The 25,179-nt window shown below is 38.2% G+C and overlaps 1 non-coding gene and 1 pseudogene across 1 annotated transcript; both read right to left on the minus strand.

The window, feature by feature from the left end:
- Positions 1–5,387: 5,387 nt before the first annotated feature.
- Positions 5,388–7,203, minus strand: LOC148580559 (uncharacterized; annotated as a pseudogene).
- Positions 7,204–16,789: 9,586 nt separating this feature from the next.
- LOC148580560 (small nucleolar RNA R71) lies at positions 16,790–16,893 on the minus strand. The gene has a single exon (XR_015896608.1). It is a non-coding gene; the product is annotated as a small nucleolar RNA R71 (small nucleolar RNA).
- Between the last annotated feature and the right edge of the window lie 8,286 nt (positions 16,894–25,179).

The raw sequence follows: 25,179 nt of genomic DNA on the forward strand, positions 1-25,179 counted from the left end.
TGCTACCCATGTCATATTTAGAACTGCTTTGCTCCTTTGGGCTATTATAGGAGGAAAGAACATAGCCATTGTACCTTTGATACGCAAATCGATTTGAAAACTCATTGAGAAGAAAAAGATCAACATTCTATTTCTATCAATGGTGATACGTTTAGCAATAGCAGCGGGGATAGAGAGGCAACCGACGGACGTCATGTTCGAGAGTCCAGAAGGCAACAAGTTCATTCTGAGGGGAGAATTGGATGGATCATCAAAGAAGACACCCTTCAAGAGGAAGGCACCCACAGTACCACCATCAAGTATACCAACCTCATCGACTCCTTTACCGTTCCTCCAGTCGCTTCCGGATTTATTCCAAGACATCTTGCACGATATCTGCAACATCGAGGAACTTGACCACAAGCGTTTAGAGTGGATAGCAGCAAAGCTACAAGGAAGAGACCCCGGCCTAACTCCCAAAGCTTCATATGAATTAGTTGGGGAGGAGGAGGATGAAGGTGACCAACCCATGTCAGAAACCACGAGCTGAAGGTGGACCCCGAAGTTACCATTCTCCCGAATTATGAGCATGCATGAAGGACCGTACACAAATTAAGTTTGGGGGAGGATCGACAACTTCGTGGGGGGAGGGGTAAAATTCTTTTCTCAAGACACTTTGCAATACTCTTTTAGTCCTTTTTCTTAATTTTTAGTAGTTTTATTTCTACTGCACCCTGTTTGGTTTGTTTGTATATATTTCTTTAAGTGCTTATGGTTATATGATAGTTAATGTTTGCATGATGTATGATAGAGTGAATAAGTTTGGTAAAACACCAAGAAATTTACATGAAATCTTTCTTAGGGAGAGCCATTGATTGAATTGAGAAAAAATTATTTTTCAACTTGCTTAGAGTATTCTTTTGATTGAACATAGAAAAAGAGCTAGAACAACATACCTTGTGAGACTTAAGCTCTAGTAGATGGTTGCACATTTTTCAACCATAATGTTTGTTCTTGTGTGATTATACTCCTTTTTTAATTGTGATCTTAGATTTGCATGAATCTTTATGTCCTATATTTGTTGTTTGAATGCATTTAGCATGATTGAGGCCATTTTTGATGTGAACTCACTAACCTATATGGCTAACCCTTGTATTCACCTTTGTGAACCCCTTTTGAGCCTATAAATCTCCTTTTGTTCTAATTTTCAGCATATTATTCTCCCTTAAGCGAAAAACCATTGATGTCCTTGAATTACTCTTTGATTAGCTTGAGTGGATGATGAGTCCATATTTTTCGATATATTTTGGTTTGATTAGAGTGGATTTCATCACATAAACCCACATTTATTCATCTAAATAGAATGATTTAGTGTTTTCTCCCTAAATTGAGCTTAATTGTGAAAACATGCTCTTTTGTACTTAATTTAGTCAACTTTAATTCACTTTAATCCCATTTGGTGCCGTGATGTATTTGTTAAGTGATTTTAGGTTTCCAAGGCAAGTATGGGTTGAAGAAGTGGGGGAAAGAGTATGCGAAATGGAAGAAAACACAAAGGAGTGGAGTTTGGAAGTTTCAGCACGCGTGCGTACGCACAAGTATGCGTGCAAACTGATGAACGGATTTTTTCTAGTAAAGAATTCATAATAAATGCCCATTTCAAGTATAGTTTCTAAACCAACAATAATCCTTTCATACAAAAATTTGGTTGTCACTAAAACAAACCCAATAAAATTAAAACGAAGTATTTAAACCTCGGGTCGTCTCTCAAGGAATTGCAGGGAGGTGTAGTTTATTATTGGTTATGGAATTGTATCTTTTTGGGTTTCTAAAATAAGGAATAAGAAAAGTAAATTGCAAAAAAAGTAAACTAATAGCTAAGAAAGCTTTTGGCAAGGTATAAGAATTAGAAGTCCTATCCTAGCTATCCTTATCAATTGTGACATCAATGGTCCATTGCTCCCACTTAGTTAACCTCTAACCATGAAGGAAAGTCAAGTAGATGAATCAATTTGATTCCTCAAGTCCTAGTCAACTCTTAAGGAAAGACTAGCTTTAGAGGGATCCAAATCGACTAGCAACTTCTCAATTATCAATCAATAAAGGAGTTTGATAACTCAAGAGTTTCCAATTACTCAATCTAAGCTAAGAACATAAAAAGCTAATCTAAAATCCAACCAAGCATTTTATCAAACACTTGGAAAGCACAACATAAATGTATAGAAAATCAATAAGAGATAATAAAATCCAAACTACCAATTAAAAGCATCAATAACATAAATTGAAGAAAGCAATCATAAATATGAAATACCTCAAATTGCATTAAATAGGAAATCAAATCTAACATGAGAATTCATAAACTAAAGTGAATAAATAAATAAATCACCAAGAGAAGAGAAACTAAAGTGCTAGAATAAATAAGAGTAGAAAAGAAACTAAATTAAAGTAATGTAGAAATCTAAAATTGAAAATAGCTAAACCTAAGAATCCTAAAACCTAGAGAGAGGAGAGAGCCTCTCTCTCTAGAAAACTACATCTAAAAACCTAAAATTATGTGAATGAATGATTGATTTCCCCACTCTGCAGCCTCTAATCTGTGTTTTTTGGGCTGAAAACTAGGAAAAAAGGAGCCCAGAAATCGCCCCCAGCATTTTCTGATTCGTCTAGCACGTGGTTCTGTCATGCGTACGCGTCGCTGAACTTTTGCAAGGTCACGTGTATGCGTGATGCACGCGTGCGCGTCACTTAATTACATGGCAACCATAACAAATTGCATATCATTTCGAAGCCCTGGATGTTAGCTTTTCAACGCAATTAGAACCTCCTCATTTGGACCTCTGTAGCTCAAGTTATGGTCGATTTAGTACGAAGAGGTCAGGGTTGACAGCTTAACAATTCCTTCAATTTCTTGTATTCCTTCCACTTTTGCATGCTTTCTTTCCATCTTCTAAGCCATTCCTGCCCTATAAACCCTGAAATCACTTAACACATATAGCAAGGTATCCACATAAGCATGTTTTCAATCATAGCACAAAATTAGGAAGGAAAATGTAAAACATGCAAATTATATGAATAAGTGTGAGAATAATGGATAAAATCCACTCAATTTAGCATAAAATATACCACCAAATAGTGGTGCATCAAATCTCCCCCACACTTAAACATTAGCACGTCCTCATGCTAAGCTCAGGAGAAGCTACAAAGCAGTGAAGAGGAATGGTAAAAATTATGAAATGCAACCTATCTATATGAATGCAACTACATGCAAAAGTGCTTTTACCTACTTGGTCAAAAGTAAATAATTCTTTCAAGAATAAATATGAACCGGATCTCACTAATTCAAATCATGAAATAAAGTACATGTAAACTTGCAAAAGAAGATAGCTCATGAAAGCCGGGAACACAGAATCAAGCATTGAACCCTCACTGGAAGTGTATATGCACTCTAACCGCTCAAGTGTCTAGGGTTAATTCACTCTAATCTCCTCTAGTCATGCTTTCTAAAACTTTGTTCTTCTTCTAACCAATCAACAAATATTTAATGTACAAATACAAACATCATGAGGGATTTTTAAGGTTGTAATAGGGCTAAGGTAAGGGTGAGGATACATGTATGGCCAAGTGAGTTATACTTTGAATCTTTGACTAACCTAACTTCTCACCTAACATATACACACACTCTATATAATTCTAAAATCATGCCTAGCTACCCAAAATCTCACTTTTGTATATTTCACATACTCATGCATCAAATTTTAATTCCATCACATGTGCATTGATCTTTTTATTGAACTTAGTATTGGGGTGATTTTATCCCCTATTCATTTATTTCTTTTCTTTTCTCTTTTTTTGTCTTTTTTTTGTCTTTTTTTTTCATTAATAAAAACATAATATATCAATGCATATGGTTTTTCTGATTTCACATGAGCAAGCACCCAAATTTCCAATATTTGTCCCAGTAAAAACACAACACAATCTTATCAACCCAAATTCCCACATTTCCCCACACTTAGTTGACACACACTATCTTAAGCTAACCAAAGATTCAAATCGGGTAATCGTAGCTCAAAAACCATGTTCCAAATTAAAATCTTCAAACAAGTTTAACAAAAAAGTTTTAATTTAAATTAGTGAAATGCTATAAAAAGTTTGTTGAAAAAGAATTCCTCACTTCAACTAAGTTGTGGTAAAATATGCACAAAATCAAGCAAACATGCAATCAAACACGCAAATGCAACAACTAATTTAACAAGGAAAATTAAAAATTGGTGTTGATAGAGGAAATAACTAACCCATGGAAGTCGGTATCGACCTCCCCACATTTAAAGGTTGCACCGTCCTCGGTGCATGCAAAGATGTGCAAGTGGACGGGTTGCTACAACTGATGCTTTTCTCCAAAGATTGTGCAGATGGACTTGTCTGTTGCCCCATTGAAATGTCTTCCGGTTTCCTTCCTGGTGGTCATCCTGAAAGAAGAGAAAAGTGAAGAAAAGTAACCCAAAAACAAAGATAGAAAACAAATAAAATATGGTTGGGTTAATGCCAAATAATGAGGGTCTCAATTACATGGTAGCTATAACATGCAAGTGAGAAAACAGTAGAAGCAAATGGCATATCAATAGTGCAAAAATTGCAACAATGGGGAAGAGATAGTAGGTAATGAAAGACAATATAAATTCATGTCAATGCAAAAGGAATACATGTATCATAAAAGATTGGCATTGACAGATAAATAATATCACCCAACAGTGTAAAACAAGTCACTAAGCACCAAAATAATGCAAGAAAAGATGCAATAGTTGAATATGAACATTCAACACCGAAGAAAAAGTATCAGATTTATAAAAGAAAAAGAAAACATGCACAAAATTAAAATGCAATGAGTGAAGGTATGCAAATGCAATAAGGAAAATAGAATGAAAGAGAGTAAGGGTGAGAGGTTAAAGAAATGAAGAAGAAGAAAGTAAGAAAGGAGGAGGAAAGAAGGAGAAAGGGGAGAAGAAAGAAGTAAAAAAATGAAAAACAGGGCACGACGCATGTGCGTCCATCACGCGTACACGTGAAAATGGATTTAGCCATGGGACGCGCAAGCGTCAACCACGCATATGCGTGCGTGTCAAAACATGCACACTGACGCGTGAGCGTCGGTAACGTGTACGCGTGACCACTCGCGCGATTCCAGCACCAGGGAAGCCCAACTCTCTGTTCAATTGCACCTTGTATGCCGATTTGGGCATGCACGCATACGCGTTGTTAACGCTTACGCGTGGATGGTAAAAATCGCTGTTGACGCGGACGCGTAGGGGTTGCTTGTGCGTAAGGCACCCCTCTCGCGTCGTTCCACCGTAATTATGTTTAATTTTAATGGTTGTGCGTACCCCCATATGACACATTCGCGTCATTAATGCTTACACGTCGTAGACCTTTTTTTTTATGCAGTGATGATGCAAAAATTATGAATGAACACTGATAAAAATAAAATAAAATAAAACTAAGAATAAAAATGAAAGATCATACCATGGTGGGTTGTCTCCCACTTAGCACTTTTATTTAATGTCCTTAAGTTGGACATTTGGTGAGCTCCGTGTCATGGTGGCTTGTGCTTGAACTCATCTTGAAACTTCCACCAATGCTTGGACTTCCAATAAGCTCCAACATCTCCAAGTGAATTCACCAAGCCTTGATGAAGTTCTTCACAAGCTTCGAGCTCCCAAAGTTGATCCTCGTGTATGCCAGGATACCAAGTCTTGTTCCTACACCCGTCTCTAAGTGGATCATCATTGTTCCAACCGGGTGGCAAGCAATCCAAATTTTTAGTGCAATACCAAACTCTTCTCTTAGATCTAACCAAATGTTCACTAGTTCAACCTTTGCACCTAGCTCTTGAAGTATCAACCTTGATGAGCCTTGATTTACAACTCCAACCACTAAACATCCTTCTCTTACGCTTAATGCCACAAAGCCTCCTAAGTTGGCCATCCGTTTCAAGAATACCATATTCAAGTGGGACAGTAAAGCGAATAGAGATAAGGCTTACCCACTGAAATAAAATAGTAGATGGCCACCTAGGTGGAGAAATCTCCAACGTTCTTGATAAAGTGTACTCAACTTCCATCCACCCTTTACGAAGGACTTCCGCTTCCACATCATTCTCAGACTCAATCAGAGAAGGGTCTTCATATTCAAGGAGTTCATTTGCGGATGTAAATTCATCACTAGGAGGACTTGATTCATGATCCTCATCACCAAGGGAACTTGCTTCTTGATCTATCCCATCCAAGTCTTCATTGGGAATATGCCATGGAGGTTGTGCACTAGCCTTCTTGACATCAATTTCAATCTTCTTGGAGGAATACTCTACAATTTTAGATTCCCATGGAGGTTCAGCATCTCCTAAGTCTTCAACCACTTCTTCCTCTTCAACTATTATGGCTTCCTCCACTTGTTCCAATACAAAGCCACGTTCCTCATCGTCCATCGGAGTTTCTAGTGTCTCCTTCATGCTACGCTCTTCTTTAGATTCTCCACATGTAGCCATGGGAGTACTCTGAGTGTCCAAATGTTGGGAAGCTAATCGATTTACTACCTCGGTCAAGGCAGCCATGGATTCTAATACCTCCCTTTGTATCTCTCTTCGCCCTTAAAGAAGAACACCAAGTGTGTCATGCATTGAAGATTGGGGTGGATATGAGGGTTCATCGCTTGGGAGGAAAGGTTCATGATAAGAGGGTGGTTCATCATAATAAGGATGTGGCCGTTCAACACTCTCCATCTTTTCTACTTGTTGCACAACACACATCAATCCCTTGTTCTCAAGTTGAGATTCTTTAGCCACGAGAGCTTCGTGTGCTTTCTGGTTTCCCACTTAATCCAATTGATGGAGGGTTGCTTGAAATTGATCCAGTGTTTCCTTGAGACGATCCCTTGACTCTTGTTTCGCTTGGATATCATCAGTAGCATCATAAGGCTCTTGGATTGATGGATATGGACATGGTGTATATGGAGGTGGTGGTTCTTGGAAGTAATTGGGTTAGAATTGGGGTGGCTCTATGTATGGTTCATATGGCTCATGGGGTGGTTGGTAATGGGTGGCTTGTGAGTATAGTGGTTCAAAGCTATGTGGAGGAGGTAGCTCATAGGTATATGGTGGGGCTTGTTGGTAACTACAAGGGGGTCCACCATATCCATTGTCTTGGTACACACCTTGGAATGGTTCTTGCTCATAGTAATTTGGTAGAGGTTGATTGTCACGAAAAGGTCCACCATAACCATTGTCTTGGGATGCATCGTAGAATGGTTGTTGCTCATGGCACATTAGAGGAGGATGTTACCGAAAGGGTTGATCAAATCTTTGTGACTCCTCCCATCTTTGATTATCCCAACCTTGATGCATGTTTCTATTATAGCCTCCATTTCCTACAGCATAATTTGAACCAAACTCATAGCCAAACGGGTGAGAATTCATAGCAACAAAAGAAAGTAAAAACAAAAATTAATAATAAAATTGATGAACATAAACCCCTAAAACTAGAAACACTAACAAAGAAACGTGGTCGGTACCGACTTCCATGGGTTAGTTATTTCCTTCTTAACACTAATGTTTAATTTTCTATGTTAATTTAGTTGTTGCATTTGCATGTTTGTTTGATTTTGTGCATATTTTACCACTTGGTTGAAGTAATATTTTCTTTTTCAAGAAACTTTTTATAGCATTTCACTAATTTGAATTCAACTTTTTGAAAAACTGAAATCCCATCCTAGTTATCCTTATCAGGTGTGATGAGAATTGTTTATTGCTCCCACTTAGTTAACCCTTACTAAATAAAGGAAAGTCAAGTGGACTAATCAACTTGATTCCTCAAGTCCTAGCCAACTCCTATGGAAAGACTAGCTTTAGAGGAATCCAAATTAATCAACAAATTCCAATTTTCAATCAATAGCTGAGTTTGACAACTCAAGTGTCACCAATTACCCAACCAGAGCCAAAAGAGAAAAAATACCTCAATGTGTATTAAATAAGAAAATCAATTCTAACATGGGATTCATAAATCAATATCGAGAAAATAAACAAACTAGAGTAATAGAATAAATAAGAGTAAGAGAACATAAATTAAAGGAACATTGAACCTGGAATTGATAAAACGAGGAAATCCTAATCCTAAAATCTATGAGAGAGGAGAGAGCCTCTTTCTCTCTAAAACTACATCTAAAACCTTAAATTATAAATTATGATTGATGGATGTATGAATGAATGGATTCTCCCACTTTATAGCCTCTAATCAGTGTTTTCTGGACTGAAAATTGGGTCAGAAACAGCCCAGAAATCGCTGGGGGCGAATTCAAACATGTGCAGGTCGCAGGAAGTTCTGCAGAACGACGCGTGCGCGTGATGCACGCGTGCGCGTTATCTATCCTCAAGGAAACTATAGCAAATTATATATTATTTCGAAGCCCCAGATGTTATCTTTCCAACGCAATTGGAACCGTCTCATTTGGATCTCTGTAGCTCAAGTTATGCCTGTTTGAATGCAAAGAGGTCAGGCTGGACAACTTAGCAATTCCTTCAACTTCTTGTATTCCTTCCACTTTTGCATGCCTCCTTTCCATCCTCTAAGCCATTCCTGCACTGTAATCCCTGAAGTCACTTAACGCATATATCACGGCATCGAATGGTAATAAGAGAGGATTAATATTAGCAAATATAAGGCCAAAGAAGCATGTTTTCAATCATAGCACAAAATCAAGAAGGAAAACGTAAAACCATGCGAATTGTATGAATAAGTGTGAGAATAATGGATAAAATCCACTAGATTAAGCACAGGATAAACCCTAAAAATGGGGTTTATCAACCTCCCCACACTTAAATATTAGCATGTCCTCATGCTAAGCTCAAGAGAACTAAAAGAGTGAAAAGGAACGATAGAGAGTATGAAATGCAACCTATCTATGTGAATGCAACTACATGAAAAATGTTTCTACCTACTTGGTCAAAGTAAATAAATTTTCCAAGAACAGACATGAAATGGATTTCAGTAATTCAAATCATAAAATAAAGTACAAGTAAACTTGTAAGAAGAAGGCTCATGAAAGCCGGGAACAAGGAATCAAGCATCGAACCCTCACTGGAAGCGTATACACTCTAATCACTCAGGTGTTTAAGGTTTGATTCTCTCAATTCTCTACTAATCTTGCTTTCTAAGACTTGCTTTTCTTCTACCAATCAACACTAATTTGATGAACAAATACACATATCAAGAGGTCTTTTAAGGGTTGTAATGGGTTTAGGGTCAATGTAGGATTGTATTTGGCCAAGTGGACTAAAATCTGAATCCTTAATTGACTTAAACTTTCCACCTAACTTAGGACAATCCATGTAATCAAAATACAAAACCTAACTATCCATTAATCATGTTTTTCACATATTCATACATCCTAATTTCGAGTATAGTACAAATTCATTGCTTTCACCATTTACTTTGGGGCATTTTGTCCTCTTTTATTATTTGCTCTTTTTCTTTTCTTTTTCTCCTTTATTTATTTATTTTATTTTATTTTATTTTTTCTCCTTTTTTATTATATATATATATATATATATATTTTTTTTTTTCTTTTTCTTTTTCTTTTATTTTTCTCAATGCATATGATTAAATTATTGGATGCATGAACATGTCCTAAATATTTCTTTCACATTTTCATAAAGATATATAACACCCAATTCTTAAACCAAATGTTTCCAAACCCAACTTCCCCACACTTAAATCATGAACACTCTCACTAGTCTAAGCTAACCAAGGATTCAAATTAAGGACATTATTATTTTTCGCTTAGAGTTAATGATGTGCTAAAATAAAGAATAAATGGGGTAAAATAGGCTCAAATTGGTTTGCAAGGGATAATGAAGGGTTAAGGCCATATGGGTATGTAAGCTTAGTGAAACAAGGCCTCAATCATATAAGTGCATGCATACATTAAACAATGGAAATATAGAATCAAGCAAGACAAAGATCACAATTTTAGAGAGAACAACACACACCAAAAAAATAAAATATTGGTTGATAAGATGCAACCAATCAAGTAGGCTCAAAATCTCACTGGTTTTCTGTGTTAGAACTCTAAAACCATGTTCCAAATTAAAATTTCTTCAAACAAGTTTTTCAAAAAGTTTAATTCAAATTAGTGAAATGCTATAAAAAGTTTCTTGAAAAAGAAAATATTACTTCAACCAAGTGGTAAAATATGCACAAAATCAAACAAACATGCAAATGAAACAACTAAATTAACATAGAAAATTAAACATTAGTGTTAAGAAGGAAATAACTAACCTATGGAAGTCGGTACCGACCTCCCCACACTTAAAAATTGCACCGTCCTCGGTGCATGCTGAGATGTGCAAGTGGGCGGGCTGCTACAACTGATGCTTTTCTCCAAAGAATGTGCAGATTGACTTGTCGGTCGCCCCATATAGAAGTTCTTCCTTTCCCTTCTTTGGTGGCCATCGTGAAAGAAGAAGAAAAAGAAGAAAAGTGACCCAAGAACAAAGATATAAAACAAATAAAATATGCTTGAGTTAATGCCAGATAATAAGATTCTCAATTACATGGTAGCTACAACATGCAACGGAGAAAATAGAAGAAGCACATGGCAAATCAATAGTGCAAAAGTTGCAGCAATAGGGAAAAGGCAGTATAAATTCATGTCAATGCAAAAGGAGCACAGGTATCATAAAAATTGGCATTTGAAAAATAAATAAAATAACCCAATCAATGTAAAACAAGTCACTAAGCACCAAAATAATACTAGAAAAGATACAACAGTTGAATAAGAACATGTGACACCAACGTAAAAAAAAATAACTTTAGAAAAGAAAATAAAAATATGCACAAAATTAAAATGAAGTGAATGAAAGTATGCAAATTCCATAGGAAAAATAGAATGAAAGAGAATAATGATGAGAAGGTAAATAAACGAAGAAAAAGAAAGTAAGAAAGGAGGAAGAAAGAAAGAGAAAAGAGAGAGAAAAGGAGAAGAATGTAGTCTGCGAAGCAATGCGTAAGCGTCGCCCACGCGTACGCGTGGTTGTGCAAAAGAGGAGGCGACGCGTAAGCGTCGTCCACGCTTCCGCGTGGTTGAGCAAGAATCCTAGTGACGTGTAAGCGTCGGTCACGCGTACGCGTGACCACTGGTTGTGCTAAACATACAATACCAGCACCAAGGCAGCACAACTCTCGGCCAAATCACCCGTTGACACTTACACGTGGGGTGACGCGCACGCGTCGCCCACGCGTACGCGTGGGTTGGCTCATATGCAAGGCACCCTTCCTGCACAGCTCCCGCGTCACTTTCTGTAAGGTTTAGCGTCGCATGTGATGCGTGCACGTGATTCACGCGCACACGTAGAATGCGCACGGGTGGAATGCGCTTTTCTCCCCTTTTTTTTTATGCAGTATGCAGAATGTAGAATGCAAATGCTGATGCAGGCACTATGAATGAACACTAAGAAAAATAAAATAAAATAGAACTAAAAATAAAACAAAATAAAATAAAACTAAGACTGAAAAAGAACGATCATACCATGGTGGGTTGTCTCCCACCTAGCACTTTTAGTTAAAGTCCTTAAGTTGGACATTTGATGAGCTCCCTGTTATGGTGGCTTGTGCTTGAACTCATCCAGGAATCCCCACCAATGTTTGCAATTCCAATATCCTCCGGGATCCCACACTAGTTGCATAAATCCTTCAAGAAAGTTAAAGCAAGTGACAAGGCTACAAGAGTGTTGATTGCCATAATGAATTCCGATGTCCCAAACCTTGCTTTTGCACCCGTCTTCTTGTTGATCATCATTTTTCCACTTGGGTGGTGAACAGTCAGAATTCTCACAGAGACATCCAAACAATTTCCTAGACCCATTCAATTGAGAATTATACCAACCCTTATACTTCAATTTGTAGCATGCAACCATATTGAACCTTGCATGACAACTCTTACCACTAACCATCTCCCTCTTACTCTTATAGCCACAAAGAGCTCTAAGTTGCCCATCCGTCTCAAGCAAAGCATATTCAAGTGGGCTAATTAAGCTTAGAGATGAAAGATTTACCCACTTGAATGAAGGAATGGACGGTGATGGCTTTGGGGGAGAGGTCTCCAACAACTTTGGTAACGTGATTTCTAGCTCCATTCCATTGAGCTCTTCCTTGACAACTTCCACCTCTTTGCAAGTTTCTTCAATTTCAACCTTTTTCTCTTGGTAGCTTTCTTCCAATTCAATCTCTTCTTCATTAATTACCAAGGGTATGGGAGGTTGTTCTTCTTCTTCTTTAATCTCCATGTCTAGTCCAATGGGAGAGGATTCAAATGTAGATAAGAATTTATCAATGATTGAATCCATCTCTTGATCATCCCCTTCAAAGTCTTCAACCATGATATGCCTTGGAGGTTGTACACCCTCCTCAACATCAAATTCAAACTTCTTAGAAAGGGGCTCTATGACTGGGCTTTCCCATGGACGTTCCACATCTCCTAAGTCTTCAACCAATTCTTCTTCTTTCGTAATTATGGCTTCCTCCACTTGTTCCAATACAAAGTCATGCTCCTTACTGTCCACTGGAGTTTCTAGTGTCTCCTTCATGCTACGTTCTTCATTAGATTCTCCACATGAAGCCAAGGGGGTTCCTTAAGTGTCCGAACGTCGGGAAGCTAATTGATTTATTGCTTGCTCCAGTTGATGAAGGGTTGCATGAAATTGATCCACTGTTTCCTTGAGACAATCCTGTAATTCTTGTTTCGTTCGGCTATCATAAGTAGGATCATAATGCTCTTGGATTGATGGATATGGACATGGTGTATGATGAGCGGATAATTTATACGCTTTTTGACATTGTTTTTAGGTAGTTTTCAGTATGTTTTAGTTACTTTTTATTATATTTTTATTATATTTTTATTAGTTTTTAAATAAAAATCACATTTATGGACTTTACTATGAGTTTGTGTGTTTTTCTATGATTTTAGGTATTTTCTGACTGAAATTGAGGGACCTGAGCAAAAATCTGATTCAGAGGCTGAAAAAGGACTGTAGATGCTGTTGGATTCTGATATTCCTACACTCGAAATGGATTTTCTGGAGCTACCAAAGCCCAATTGACGTGCTCTCAATTGCGTTGGAAAGTAGACATCTTGGGCTTTCCAGCAATATATAATAGTCCATACTTTGCCTGAGATTTGATAACGCAAACTGGCGTTTAAATGCCAACTTTCTACCCTATTATGGCATTAAACGCCAGAACTGGCATAAAAGCTGGAGTTAAACGCCCAAACTGGCACCAAAGCTGGCGTTTAACTCCAAGAAAAGTCTCTACATGTGAAAGCTTCAATACTCAGCCCAAGCATACACCAAGTGGGCCCGGAAGTGGATTTCTGCATTAATTACTTATTTCTATAAACCCTAGGCTACTAGTTTATTATAAATAGGACCTTTCACTATTGTATTTTCATCTTCGGATCATCTCTGGAACAGATTATGTAGTTTTTATGTTCTGAGACCTTTATGGGAGGCTGGCCACTCGGCCATGTCCACCCTATTTTCACTTATGTATTTTCAACGGTGGAGTTTCTACACCCCATAGATTAAGGTGTGGAGCTCTGCTGTTCCTCATGAATTAATGCAAAGTACTACTGTTTTCTATTCAATTCAAGCTTATTCTTATTCTAAGATATTCACTCGCACTTCAACATGATGAATGTGATGATCTGTGACACTCATCTTCATTCTCACCTATGAACGCGTGCCTGACAACCACCTCCGTTCTATCTGCAATAGCTTGAGTGCATATCTCTTGGGTTTCTAATCTAAGATTAGAACCTTCGTGGTATAGGCTAGAATTATTGGCGGCCATTCTTCATATCTGAAAAGTCTAAACCTTGTTTGTGGTATTCCGAGTAGGATCTGGGAAGGGATGACTGTGACGAGCTTCAAACTCGCGAGTGTTGGGCGTAGTGACAGACGCAAAAGGATCAATGGATCCTATTCCAGCATGAGTGAGAACCGACAGATGATTAGCCGTGTGGTGACAGCGCATTTGGACCATTTTCACTGAGAGGACGGACGGTAGCCATTGACAATGGTGATCCCCCAACATACAGCTTGCCATGGAAAGGAGTATGAATGATTGGATGAAGGCAATAGGAAAGCAGAGGTTCAGAAGGAACAAAGCATCTTCATACGCTTATCTTAAATCCCACCAATGAATTACATAAGTGCTTCTATCTTATTTTCTGTTTTAATTATATTTCAATTATCAAAATCCCATAACCATTTGAATCTGCCTGACTGAGATTTACAAGGATAACCATAGCTTGCTTCAAGCCGACAATCTCTGTGGGATCGACCCTTACTCACGTAAGGTATTACTTGGACGACCCAGTGCACTTGCTGGTCAGCTGCACGGAGTTGTGTGAGAAGTGTGCGATCAGGATTCTGTGTACTAAGTTTTTGGCGCCGTTGCCGGGGATTGTTCGAGTTTGGACAACTAATGGTTCATCTTGTTGCTCAGATTAGGTAATTTTATTTTATTTTAAAGCATTTTATTTTCGAAAAAATTCTCAAAAAAAAAAATTATTCTATGACTTCAGAATTTTTTTAAGAATGAATTCTAGAGTTTCATGATGATCTGTTGAAGTCTGGCTGGCTGTGAAGCCATGTCTAATCTTTTGGACTGAGGTTTCAACTTATCATCACAAGAGCTTGTTGATTTCTATCAATCTTGCTGTTGAATGTAATGATTTGCTAAAGCTTGGCTGGCCATTGGCCATGTCTAGTGTTTTGGACCGGAGCTTTCACTGAAAGCTTGGCTGGCTAGTAAGCCATGTCTAATTCCTGGACCGGAGTTTTAGACTAACATTGCATGATTCCTGGAATTCTCATTAAAAAGTTTGAATTCCTTATTTTCTCTTTTTCCAATTAATTTTTGAGAAATTACAAAAAAATAATAAAATCATAAAAATAAAAAATAATGTGTGTTTCTTGTTTGAGTCTAGTGGCTATTTCTAAGTTTGGTGTCCTGCATATTCTTAATTTTCTTGCATTTTTCGAATATATGCATTATGTCCTTCAATGATCTTCAAGTCGTTCTTGATGATTTTATTGGGTCTGATCTTTAAATTCTCTTGTTTTGTATCTTTTGTTGTTTTCCATATGCATTTTCAATTTGTTAGTGTCTCTAATATGAAAATTTCAAAGTTTGGTGTCTTGCATGCATTGTTTATCTGATCTTAGTTCTCCATGATTAGTTTCATTTTGTTATTTTTCATCATTAAAAATTCAAAAAAAAAACAAAAATTTTCAAAATTTTGTCTTTTCAAGTCAATAATACAGAGAATTGAAGATTCAGAACATTCAGCAGAGGAACTACAGAGAAAAGCTGGGCGTTCAAAACACCCAGTGAAGAAGAAAAACTGGTGTTGAAACGCCAGCCAGGGTACCTGGCTGGGCATTAAACGCCCAAAAGGGTAGTATTTTGGGCGTTAAACGCCAGAATGGATACCATTATGGGCGTTTAATGCCAGGACAACAAGGGAGGTAAGTTAGTTTTTAATTCAAATCTTTTTCAAATTTTCATAATTTTTCAAAATCAAATCTTTTCCAAATCATATTTTTTTATCATATCTTTTTCAAAATCAAATCCTTTCGATTTTTTCTCTCACCATTTTCGAAAATCCTTGCTACCAATTAATGATTTGATTCAAAAATTTCAAGTTTGTTACTTATTTGTTAAGAAAGGTTCAATATTTGAATTTTAGAATCATATCTTTTAAATTTCTTGTTAGCCAAGTCATTAATTTTAAAAATCAAATCTTTTTAAATTATTTTTCAATCATATCTTCTCAATAATATCTTCTCAATCACATCTTTTTCAAAATAATTTTCAATCATATCTTTTTAATTGCTAATTTCAAAATCTTTTTCAAAATCACTTAACCAGTTTCTCACTTTTAATTTTCGAAAACCATCAACCATTTTTTTAATTTTCTTTTAATTAATTTAAATTTTTTTAATTTTGTTTTCAAAAATTCTTCTCCCTCCTCACCTTTTTCTATTTAAGACTAACACTTCTCCTCTATTAGCAATTCGGATTCACTCCCTCTCTATAAGTTCGAATTCTCCTCTCTACCTCATCCTTCTATTCTTCTTTTCCTCAGACACCTCAAGGAATCTCTATACTGTGACATAGAGGATTACATACTTTCTTGTTCTCTTCTCTTTCATATGAGCAGGAACAAGGACAAAGGCATTCTTGTTGAAGCTGATCCTGAACCTGAAAAGACCTTGAAGAGAAAGCTAAGAGAAGCTAAAGCACAACTCTCTGGAGAGGACCTAACAGAAATTTTCGAAAAGGAAGCAGACAAAACTAACATGGCCGAACCCAACAACAATGTTGGAGATAAAAGGAAGATGCTTGGTGACTTCACTGCACCCTCTTCTGACTTCTGTGGAAGGAGCATCTCAATTCCTTCAATTAGAGCAAACAACTTTGAGCTTAAGCCTCAATTAGTTTCTCTGATGCAGCAGAATCGCAAGGGTCATGGACTTCCATTGGAAGATCCTCATTAGTTTTTAGCTGAATTCTTGCAAATCTGTGACACTGTCAAGACCAATAGGGTTGACCCTGAGGTCTACAGACTTATGCTTTTCCCCTTTGGAGTAAGAGACAGAGCTAGGACATGGTTGGACTCACAACCTAAAGAAAGCCTAAACTCTTGGGAAAAACTGCTCAATACCTTCTTGGAAAAGTTCTTTCCACCTCAAAAATTGAGTAAGCTTAGAGTGGAAGTCCAAACTTTCAGATAGAAGGAAGGCGAATTCCTCTATGAAGCTTGGGAAAGATACAAGCAATTGATCAGAAAGTGTCCTTCTGGCATGCTTTCAGAATGGAGCATCATATGCATATTCTATGATGGTCTGTCTGAACTGTCCAAGATGTCATTGGACAACTCTGCTGGTGGATCTCTTCATCTGAAGAAGACGCCTGAAGAAGCCCAGGAACTCATTGAAATGGTTGCAAATAACCAGTTCATGTACACTTCTGAAAGGAATCATGTGAATAATGGGACAACTCAGAAGAAAGGAGTTCCTGAGATTGATACTCTGAATGCCATATTAGCTCAGAACAAAATATTGACTCAGCAAGTCAATATGATTTCTCAGAGTCTGTCTGAAATGCAAGCTGCATCAGGCAGTACTAAGGAGGCTTCCTCTGAAGAAGAAGCTTATGATCCTGAGAATCCTGCAATGGCAGAGGTGAATTACATGGGAGAACCCTATGGAAACACCTATAATCCTTCATGGAGAAATCATCCAAATCTCTCATGGAAGGACCAACAGAAGCCTCAACAAGGCTTCAACAACAATAATGGTGGAAGAAATAGGTTTAGCAATAGCAAACCTTTTCCATCATCTTCTCAGTAACAGACAGAGAATTCTGAGTAGAGTCTCTCTAGCTTAGCAGCCATAGTCTCTGATCTATCTAAACCCACACTAAGTTTCATGACTGAAACAAGGTCCTCCATTAGAAATTTGGAGGCACAGGTGGGTCAGCTGAGTAAGAAAGTTACTGAACTCCCTCCCAGTACTCTCCCAAGCAATACAGAAGAAAATCCAAAAAGAGAGTGCAAGGCCATAAACATGTCGCACACGGCCGAACCTGTAGAGGAGGGAGAGGCAGTGATTTCCACTGAGGAAGACCTCAATAGACGTCCACTGACCTCCAAGGAGTTCCCTAATGAGGAACCAATGGGATCTGAGGCTCATATAGAGACCATAGAGATTTCACTAAACTTACTTCTGCCATTCATGAGCTCTGATGAGTATTCTTCCTCTGAAGAGGATGAAGATATTGCTGAAAAGTAAGTTGCTCAATATCTAGGAGCAATCATGAAACTGAATGCCCAATTATTTGGTAATGAGACATGCAAGAATGAACTTCCATTGCTCATCAATGAACTGAATACCTTGGTTAGGCAGAAATTATCTCAGAAGAAATCGGACCCTGGAAAGTTCTCAATACCTTATACCATAGGCACCATGACCTTTGAGAAGGCTCTGTGAGACCTGGGGTCAAGTATAAACCTCATACCCCTTTCTATAATGGAGAAACTAGGGATCTTCGAGGTGCAAGCTACAAGAATTTTACTAGAGATGGCAGACAATTCAAGGAAACATGCTTGTGGACTTGTAGAGGATGTCTTGGTGAAGGTTGAAGGCCTTTACATCCCTGCTGATTTCATAATCCTGGAAACTGGGAAGAATATGGATGATTCCATCATCCTTGGCATACCCTTCCTAGCCACAGCAAAAGCTGTGATTGATGTTGACAGAAGAGAGTTGGTCCTTCAAGTGAATGAGGACTACCTTGTGTTTAAGGCTCAAGGATCTCCCTCTGTAACCATGGAGAGGAAGCATGAAAAGCTTCTCTCAAAGAAGAGTCAAACAGAGCCCCCACATTCAAACTCTAAGTTTGGTGTTGGGAGGTCATCATCATGCTCTGAGTATCTGTGAGGCTCCATGAGAGCCCACTATCAAGCTATTGACATTAAAGAAGCGCTTATTGGAAGACAACCCAATTTTATTCAATTATATCTATTTATTTTCCATTGTTATTTTATATTTTCTTTAGGTTGATGATCATGTGAAGTCACAAAAACAACTAAAAAAGCAAAAACAGAATGAAAAATAGCATTAAAAATAGCACACCCTGGAGGAGGAGCTTACTGGCGTTTAAACGCCAGTAAGGGTAGCAGAATGGGCGTTAAACGCCCAGTCTGGCACCATTCTGGGCGTTTAACACTAGAAAAGGGCACCAGATTGAGGTTTAACGCCAGAAAAGGGCAACAAGCTAGCGTTTAACGCCAGAAAGGGAAGAAAAGCTGGCGTTAAACGCCAAGAATGGGCAGCAACCTGGCATTTAACGCCAGGATTGGCACTCCAAGGGGCGTTTACACGCCAACATGGTGCAGAGATGAGAAATCCTTGACACCTCAGGATCTGTGGACCCCATAGGATCCCCACCTACCTCAACTCTCTCCCTCTCTTCTTCACACCTTTCCATAACACCCTTTTCCAAATACCCCTCACCAATCACCTCCATTTCTCTTCCCCATCACATCTTCACCAATCACCTCCACCCACTCTTCACCAAAAATCCCATCAACCTCACAATTCAAATTCAAATACTTTCCCTCCCAAACCTAACCCCTAATACATGAAAACCCCCTCTCTCTCTCACCCTATAAATACCCCCTTCACCACCTTTATTTTCACACATCATACACACTTCTCTCCAACTTGGCCGAACCTACACCAACCTTCCATCTCCTCCATTTTCTTCTTCTTCTACTCACTTTTTTCTTCTTTTGCTCGAGGACGAGGAAACCTTTTATGTTTGGTGTGGTAAAAGCGTCGCTTTTTATTTTTTCATAACCATTTATGGCACCTAAGGCCAGAGAAACCTCTAGAAAGAGGAAAGGGAAGGCAAAAACTTCCACCTCTGAGTCATAGGAGATGGAGAGATTCATCTCAAAGGTGCATCAAGACCACTTCTATAAAGTTGTGGTAAAGAAAAAGATGATCCTCGAGGTTCCCTTTAAGCTCAAAAAGAATAAATGTCCGAAGATCCGACATGAGATTCGAAGAAGAGGTTGGGAAATTCTCACCAACCCCATTCAACAAGTTGGGATCTTAATGGTTCAAGAGTTCTATGCTAATTCATGGATAACCAAAAAACCATGATCAAAGTGTGAATCTGGACCCAAAGAATTGGCTTACAATGGTCCGGGAAAAATACTTAGATTTCAGTCCGGAAAATGTAAGATTGGCATTCAACTTGCCAATGATGCAAGGAGATGCATGCCCCTACACTAGGATGGTCAACTTTGATCAAAGGTTGGACCAAGTCCCTATGGACATTTGTGTGGAAGGCACTCAATGAAAGAGAGATTCAAGAGGGAAGCCGGTTCAACTAAGAAGGCTTGACCTCAAGCCAGTGGCTAGGGGATGGTTGGAGTTCGTCCAACGCTCAATCATTCCCACTAGCAACCGGTCTGAAGTTACTATAGACCGGGCTATCATGATCCATAGCATCATGAATGGAGAGGAAGTAGAAGTTCATGAGATCATATCCTTAGAAATCTACAAGGTGGCGGACAAGTCTTCCACTTTGGTAAAGTTAGCCTTCCCTCATCTCATTTGTCACCTATGCAATTCAGCTGGAGTTGTCATAGAGGAAGACACTCTCATTGAAGAGGACAAGCCCATCACTAAGAAAAGGATGGAGCAAACAAGAGAGCCCACTCATGGAACTCAACAAGAGCCTGAGGAAATTCCTCATCATGAAATCCCTGAGATGCCTCAAGGGATGCATTTTCCTCCACAAAACTATTGGGAGCAAATCAACACCTCCCTAGGAGAATTAAGTTCCAACATGGGACAACTAAGGATGGAGCACCAAGAGCATTCCATCCTCCTCCATGAAATTAAAGAAGACCAAAGAGCCATGAAGGAGGAGCAACAAAGGCAAGGAAGAGACATTGAGGAGCTCAAGCACTCCATAAGATCTTCAAGAAGAAGAACTAGCCGCCATCACTAAGGTGGACCCGTTCTTTAATTTCCTTGTTCTTATTTTTCTATTTTTCGAAAATTATGCTTTATGTTTTATCTATCTTTGTGTCTTTATTACATGATCATTAGTGTCTAGTGTCTATGTCTTAAAGCTATGAATGTCCTATGAATCCATCACCTTTCTTAAATGAAAAATGTTTTTAATTACAAAAGAAAAAGAAGTACATGAATTTCAAATTTTAAAATAGTTTAATTATTTTGATATGGTGGCAATACTTTTTGTTTTCTGAATGAATGCTTGAATAGTACATATTTTTGAATTTGTTGTTTATGAATGTTAAAATTTTTGGCTCTTGAAAGAATGATGGAAAAGGAGAAATGTTATTGATAATCTGAAAAATCATAAAATTGATTCTTGAAGCAAGAAAAAGTAGTGAAAAGCTTGCAAAAAAAAAGAGAAAAAGAGAAAAAATGGCAAAAAAATAAAAGAAAAAGAAAGAAGAAGAAAAAGCAAGCAGAAAAAGCCAATAGCCCTTTAAACCAAAAGGCAAGGGTAAAATAAAAAGGATCCAAGGCTTTGAGCATCAGTGGATAGGAGGGCCCAAAGGAATAAAAATCCTGGCCTAAGCGGCTAAACCAAGCTGTCCCTAACCATGTGCTTGTGGTGTGAAGGTGTCAAATGAAAAGCTTGAGACTGAGCGGTTAAAGTCGTGGTCCAAAGCAAAAGAGTGTGCTTAAGATCTCTGGACACCTCTAATTGGGGACTCTAGCAAAGCTAAGTCATAATCTGAAAAGGTTCACCCAGTTTTGTGTCTGTGGCATTTATGTATCCAGTGGTAATACTGGAAAACAAAATGCTTAGGGTCACAGCCAAGACTCATAAAGTAACTGTGTTCAAGAATCAACATACTGAACTAGGAGAATCAATAACACTATCTGAATTGTAAGTTCCTATAGAAGCCAATCTTTCTGAACTTCAAAGGATAAAGTGAGATGCCAAAACTATTCAGAAGCAAAAAGCTAAGAGCCCCGCTCATCTAATTAAGACTGATCTTCATAGATATTTTCGGAATTTATTGTATATTATATTCTTTTTATCCTACTTTGTTTTTAGTTGCTTAGGGACAAGCAACAATTTAAGTTTGGTGTTGTGATGAGCGGATAATTTATACGCTTTTTGACATTGTTTTTAGGTAGTTTTTAGTATGTTTTAGTTACTTTTTATTATATTTTTATTAGTTTTTAAATAAAAATCACATTTCTGTACTTTACTACGAGTTTGTGTATTTTTTTGTGATTTCAGATATTTTCTGGCTGAAATTGAGGGACCTCAGCAAAAATCTGATTTAGAGGCTGAAAAAGGACTGTAGATACTATTGGATTCTGACATTCCTGCACTCGAAATGGATTTTCTGGAGCTACCAAAGCCCAATTGACATACTCTCAATTGCGTTGGAAAGTAGACATCCTGGGCTTTCAAGCAATATATAATAGTCCATACTTTGCCTGAGATTTGATAATGCAAACTGGCGTTTAAACGCCAACTTTCTACCCTATTCTGGCGTTAAACGCCAGAACTAGCATAAAAGCTGGAGTTAAACGCCCAAACTGGCACCAAAGCTGGCGTTTAACTCCAAGAAAAGTCTTTACATGTGAAAGCTTCAATGCTCAGCCCAAGCATACACCAAGTTGGCCCAGAAGTGGATTTCTGCATTAATTACTTATTTCTGTAAACCCTAGGCAACTAGTTTATTATAAATAGGACCTTTCACTATTGTATTTTCATCTTCGGATCATCTCTGGAACACATTATGTAGTTTTTATGTTTTGAGACCTCCATGGGAGGCTGGCCACTCGGCCATGTCTACCCTATTTTCACTTATGTATTTTCAACGGTGGAGTTTCTATACCCCATAGATTAAGGTGTGGAGCTCTGCTGTTCCTCATGAATTAATGCAAAGTACTACTGTTTTCTATTCAATTCAAGCTTATTCTTATTCCAAGATATTCACTCGTACTTCAACATGATGAATGTGATGATCCGTGACACTCATCATCATTCTCACATATGAACGCGTGCCTGACAACCACCTACATTCTATCTGCAGTAGCTTGAGTGCATATATCTTGGGTTTCAAATCTAAGATTAGAACCTTCATGGTATAGGCTAGAATTATTGGCAGCCATTCTTGAGATCCGGAAAGTCTAAACCATGTCTGTGGTATTCCGAGTAGGATTTGGGAAGGGATGACTGTGACGAGCTTCAAACTTGCGAGTGTTGGGCATAGTGACAGACACAAAAGGATCAATGGATCCTATTCCAGCATGAGTGAGAACCGACAGATGATTAGCCGTGTGGTGACAGCGCATTTGGACAATTTTCACTGAGAGGACGGACGGTAGCCATTAACAACGGTGATCCCCCAACATACAGCTTGCCATGGAAGGGAGTATGAATGATTGGAAAAAGGCAATAAGAAAGCAGAGGTTCAGAAGGAACAAAGCATCTTCATACGCTTATCTGAAATTCCACCAATGAATTACATAAGTGCTTCTATCTTATTTTATGTTTTAATTATATTTCAATTATCAAAATCCCATAACCATTTGAATCTGCCTGACTGAGATTTACAAGGATGACCATAGCTTGCTTCAAGCCGACAATCTCTGTGGGATCGACCTTTACTCACGTAAGGTATTACTTGGACAACCTAGTGCACTTGCTAGTCAGCTGCACAGAGTTGTGTGAAAAGTGTGCGATCACGATTTCGTGTACCAGTGTATATGGAGGTGGTGGTTCTTGGGAGTAATTGGGTTGGAATTGGGGTGGCTCTATGTATGGTTCATACGGTTCATAGGGTGGTTGGTATGGTGGATATGGGTTAGGGTCATATAGAGGTGAATGGTATAAAAAGGCTTGTGAGTTTGGTGGTTCAAAGGTATGTTGGGGAGGTAGTTCATAAGCATATGGTAGGGCTTGTTGGTAACTACAAGGGGGTCTACCATATTCATCATCTTGGTACGCTCCCTGGAATGGCTCTTGACCATAGTAATTTGGTGGAGGTGGTTTGTCACGAAAGGGTCCACCATAACTATTGTCTGGGTATGCATCACAGAATGGTTGTTGGTTATAGCGCATTGGAGGGGGTTGTTGCCAAGAGGGTTGATCAAATCCTTGTGGCTCTTCCCATCTTTGATTCTTCTAACCTTGATGCCTGATGCGCGGAAAACTTGTCTCACAACAAATCTCCCTTCGGCAAGTGTACCGAATTTGTCGTCAAGTAAAAACTCACAATAGAGTGAGGTCGAATCCCACAGGGATTGATTGATCAAGCAACTTTAATTAGAAGAATGTTCTAGTTGAGCGAATCCAGAATTTGGGTTGAGAGTTGCAGAAAATAAAATGGCGGGAATGTAAATAACAGAAAAGTAAATGCTAGAATTAAAGGACTGGAAGTAAATGACTGAAAATAAATTGCAGAATTGTAAATGGGAATGGGGGATTTGCTCATAAAAGTAAATGGCAGAAATTAAAGAGAATGGGTAAGATCAGAGATGGGGAGTTCATTGGGCTTAGGAGATGTTGCAATTCTCCGGATCAAGTTCATTTTCATCTCTTCCTCAATCAATGCACTCATTGATCTCCTTGGAAATCTTAATTGATTGAATTACAATTCCTTGCAATTCAATCTCTCAAGTCTTGATCAATAGCCAATTCCTTGGTCAATTGCTCATGAGAAGAGATGAAGTATGGTCACTGATTATACCACATGCATTTCCCAAATCAAGTATTGAGAGGGTTATAGTCACATACCCATCCAAACCAAATTTGGTCCAGCATGAGAAAGCATTTCGAGCTTGATATCTTCATTCCTCTTTCAAGGTTCAAAAGAGATCCAAGTTTGAATAGCTTCTTTTCCAAGATAACTACTCAATTGGATGAAGATCGAAAGCTTTCAAGTAAAATCAAGAGAAAAGATAGAAGAAGAATAATGAAAATTAGTATTGATCTATCAAATTACAATAGAGCTCCCTAACCCAATGAAAGGGGTTTAGTTGTTCATAGCTCTTGAAAATAAAAACAAAGATGGAGAATACATCATAAAACTGGAAAATGTAGAGAAAGTAAAATATAGAGAGTAGTTCCTTTTTCCAGCCTCCAGAACTCCTTAACAATTCAAAGCTACTCCTATATATACTATTTCTCTCAGCTTCTAGTTGTCTCTTCAAGTCTGGGGCCTTTGGATCTTGAGTTTGAAGCAGTTCTTTTCTTCATTTGGGCTTGGCTTTACTTGCAGAGAGAAAGTGCTAAGTGGGCAGAGACTTTAGCTCAGGGCGTTAGGGGTGTTAACATTTAGTGAAAGTATAAGTTCGAGAACGTTAGTGACACTTAACATTTTCACTAACGTTCCAATGTACCCCTTTGCCTCACATTAGAGCCCACGCTAACTAGATTAACGTGGCTTCTAACGTGGCCTTGCCAACCTTCGAGAACGTTAGTGACACTCAACATTGTCACTAACGTTCGAGTGTGCCCCTTTTTGCTTCACGTTAAAGCCCACGTTATCTAGGTTAACGTGGCTTCTAACATG

The sequence above is a fragment of the Arachis ipaensis genome, chromosome B10 (assembly GCF_059453495.1).
Source record: "Arachis ipaensis isolate K30076 ecotype BB chromosome B10, ASM5945349v1, whole genome shotgun sequence".
NCBI classification, from domain to species: Eukaryota; Viridiplantae; Streptophyta; class Magnoliopsida; order Fabales; family Fabaceae; genus Arachis; species Arachis ipaensis.